Consider the following 3,886-nt stretch of genomic DNA (forward strand, 5'->3'; position numbering starts at 1 on the left):
GGCTAGAAGACCCGTGCAGCGCTACTCTCCTTAGTTCTTTTTAAGCTTGCAATGCTCTACGGGGGGAGAGTTGTTACAATTTCTATCTGGCTGCTAGCGCTACCAGATTTCATAGCGGTAGTTGTCGGTTACCTCGATTGCCATCACGAGACATTAAAACACTTCTTCTTCAGTTCCTGAAGCGAAAGGAACGACGGCGTCATGTTTCTGCTTAGCCGGCCACGTCCTGCCGGCCGTGCGGTCTATCCCCGCTTGTAACAGTCTTCTAATCTAATCCCAGTCACATCGGGCGTCCCCCAAGGGTCTGTTCTTGGTCCGCTTTTATTTTTAATATATATTAATGATTTACCGCAACATTTATCCTGTAATATCCGCATGTTCGCAGATGACTGTGTAATCTACCGTTGCATCACTAACAAATCGGACCAATCTGCCCTCCAAAACGACCTTAACCACGTGCTGCAATGGTGCGACCGTTGGTTATTGTCACTTAACTCTACTAAATGTAAAGTTATGTCCTTTTACTGCCGCCGCAATCCCCTTTTCTTTCCCTATACTATCACTACCACCCTCGTTGAATTAACCGAATCATATAAATACCTTGGTGTCACCCTTTGCAGCGATTTATCTTGGCGTACGCATATTACTAACATTACCTCATCTGCTAACAAAACCCTGGGATTCCTTAAACGTCAACTACGCCACGCCCCTCAGGAAGTAAGACTACTCGCCTACAAATCACTAATAAGTTCAAAGCTTGAATATGCATCCGCCGTCTGCGACCTTCACCAAGTATACCTCATCAACGCACTCGAAGCACTCCAAAATCGCGCAACTAGATTCATTCATTCTTCATACTCGTACCATACCAACGTATCACCCCTGAAAGCTGTATCAGGTTTACTTAGTCTCGCTTGTCGTCGCCGCATCGCCACCCTCTGTTTGTTTCACAAGTTATTTAATTCCCCCCTCTGTATCTCACCTTACATCCTACCTCCCTGACGTATATCTCACCGCACCAGTCATCCTCTCCAGGTTGCTCGCCCACGCACTCGCACTGTCACTTTTTCCGCGTCTTTCTTCCCCCGAGCAGCTCCAGACTGGAACGGCTTTCCCCACCACATTGCTGCCATCACCTGCCCATCAATCTTTTTCGAAAATGTTACCAATCATCTCTCATCCTGAAAACTAGCACCTATGTTTGATTATTTTTGTAACCCCACCCCTTATGTAATACCCCCTAAAAGGGGGTCTTTAAGGTAATAAAATGAAATGAAATGAAATGAAATCCAACGAGATCGGCTTGCCGCAAGGATCAGTGTTGTCGCCGATTCTATTCAACCTGGCGATGGCGCCTCTCTTATGGAGACTCGCAGCCGTTCCGGACCTATCCTTCACGGTCTACGCGTACGACATTACTGTGTGTACGATGGGAAGTGACAGCGCGCCTCTTTCTGAGACGACGATCTAACGGGCCCTCGACGTGGTGAGCGATTTCTTGACAGAGAGCGGCCTTCGTCCATCGCCCGAGAAGACCAGATATATGGCCTTTGGAAAAGGGTGGGACAAGGTCGACGCTGACCTGCGCTTTAACGGGCAGCAGATCGAAAAGGCGACAGAGCACTCCATCCTAGGAGTGAACATTCACTCGGATGGCGACCCAACCATCTGGATTGAGCGAAAGCGAACTACCTGGAAGAAAGGGCTCTCGATCGTGAGACGACTAGCGACACGAGTCGGGGGTCTCGGAGAACGTTTAGCGAGGACCGTAGTACAAGCCGCCCTGGTATCCAAAATAACCTACGGCCTTCGTTTCTACAAACTCAACGCCACTCAACGGGCCAAACTGGAAACACTAATGAATGACGCGCGACGCTGCATCTCGGGCCTGCCGAAATGTACGCGCCTGGAATTAGTACACGAAGCCGTCCCTATGCTCTCCTTGGAAGAGATCGAACGGCATCAGGAGTGGATGTATGCTGCCAAACTAACACATACCCGTCAGGGCAGGGCCATAGCAGTACTCATGTCCTCATGGAGCTCTCTGTGTGCAACGACAACTCCACCACCGATACCGGATCCCATCCCACCGTGGCAGAAGACAACGGTCACCCCAGCCTGGCCGATCCCAAGGAGGATGAACTCGGCGACAAACACCGGCAGAAGGCGCAAATTTGCTCGACGGAACGAGCAGGAGAACGGAGGTGACGACGAACCTTATGCGAACGTTGACGCAGGATTCAAAGACGGAGTGGCGGCCACGGCGGCGTGGCATTATGGGAAGACAACGAAAAGCACGGAGCTGCAGCGATGCGGAACTGCGCTGGAAGTGGAAGTCAGAGCCGTACTTGAAGCCATCAAAGACGCGGCCGCGACATCGAGCGACAAATTCCGCACACTGCGCGTCTTCACAGACTCCCAGGCCACCGTGAGAGCGCTCAGGCCGCAAGTCATGACACACGGAGCAGTCGGAGAAATATTCCGTTTGGCGCAAAACCTGGAACGACGCGACCTAAACCCGCTCACCATCAGGGTGGAGTGGATTCCCGGTCACGCGGGCATCGCCGGCAACGAGAGGGCGCACCGGGCGGCGATCGAAGAGCTTAATCGTATTGACTTTCGACGCCAGGACCCGGGGCCAGCCCCCTCTGTGGAACCGCCACCACCCGCCTTCAACTTGTAAGACCCCGAGGGAACCATCCTCAACATCAATTTAGCATACAAGAAAATTGAGCAGACCAAACTCAACGTCAGAGGCGAGCCCCCCGAAGTGAGCATTCCTTCGGGAACCTTCCGACGGCACGAGACAGTCACCCTCTGAAGGCTAAGGGCCCAAGCCGGCATCACGCCGGCCCGCACCCAGCGATGAGAGCGAGCGGCCCGTGAGAGGAAGTCGAAACTCGCCAACGCTTCAACGGCAGTAGACTACAATTATAGTCTATTGTCAAAGAAGCAAAGGAAAAGAGAAGAAAAGTAGAAATTTGGGCTAGTTGGTTCATGATCAGTAAATACAGCGCCAAAAAACGACAGGACAAAGACGAGAGTAAACAGGACGAGACTACTGATCATGAACCAACTAGCCCAAAGCGCCTCGTCCTGTTTACTCTCGTCTTTGTCCTGTCGTTTTTTGGCGCTGTATTTACTGATCATGAACCAACTAGCCCAAAGCGCCTCGTCCTGTTTACTCTCGTCTTTGTCCTGTCGTTTTTTGGCGCTGTATTTACGGAAAAGAGAAGAAGCCTGCTCCGAAGGCTGCATCTATTGAAGAAACCGAGACGTCAAGTGCGACGAATGTCATCTGATCTGGCACTGTCCGATTTTTAATGAAGAAAGGACGAAAGGCCTGAACACGCAAGAACAACAACACCGCCCTACGTGCTTCGAAGCCTGGGGGGCTATGTTGCGCTTTTTGCACTCCCAGGAGACTAGGGAGAGGGAAGTGACGTCAACGACACAGCAAACGCAGATTGGGTGTTGATTTCGTTTTCTTCTGTCAACATCCAATCTGCGTTTGCTCTAACCGTTGACGTCACTTCCCTCTTCCAAGTCTCCTGGGAGTGCAAAAAGCGCAACATAGCACCCCTGGTGTAAACCAGTGGGAGACAAAGACATGCCTGTCGCGGTCCTGTCCGGCCTGCTCGGATTTCGGAGTGAGACCGGCTTGGACATTCATATCTAGGGGGTCTATACCCCAAGCGGCGGGACCACAGCTATACTTTTACTTGTAAATTGCCAATGTCCCGCCTATCCATCCATTTTTAAACTTGCTCCAACAAATTGACTGGTGAAATTTTCACCTATCAATAAACGTCTTCAACAACAACAACAACGCTAGCCCACTCGGCTACCGATCCCCTGAATACCAGTGTAGGTCCAGTTAGCTGTG

The 3,886-nt window shown here is 51.2% G+C and overlaps 1 pseudogene; it reads left to right on the forward strand.

Moving 5' to 3' along the window:
* Positions 1-1,336: 1,336 nt before the first annotated feature.
* LOC120843075 lies at positions 1,337-3,679 on the forward strand (annotated as a pseudogene).
* Positions 3,680-3,886: the final 207 nt, after the last annotated feature.

The sequence above is a fragment of the Ixodes scapularis genome, unplaced genomic scaffold (assembly GCF_016920785.2).
Source record: "Ixodes scapularis isolate PalLabHiFi unplaced genomic scaffold, ASM1692078v2 PGA_scaffold1__304_contigs__length_218370807, whole genome shotgun sequence".
Classification (NCBI taxonomy): Eukaryota; Metazoa; Arthropoda; class Arachnida; order Ixodida; family Ixodidae; genus Ixodes; species Ixodes scapularis.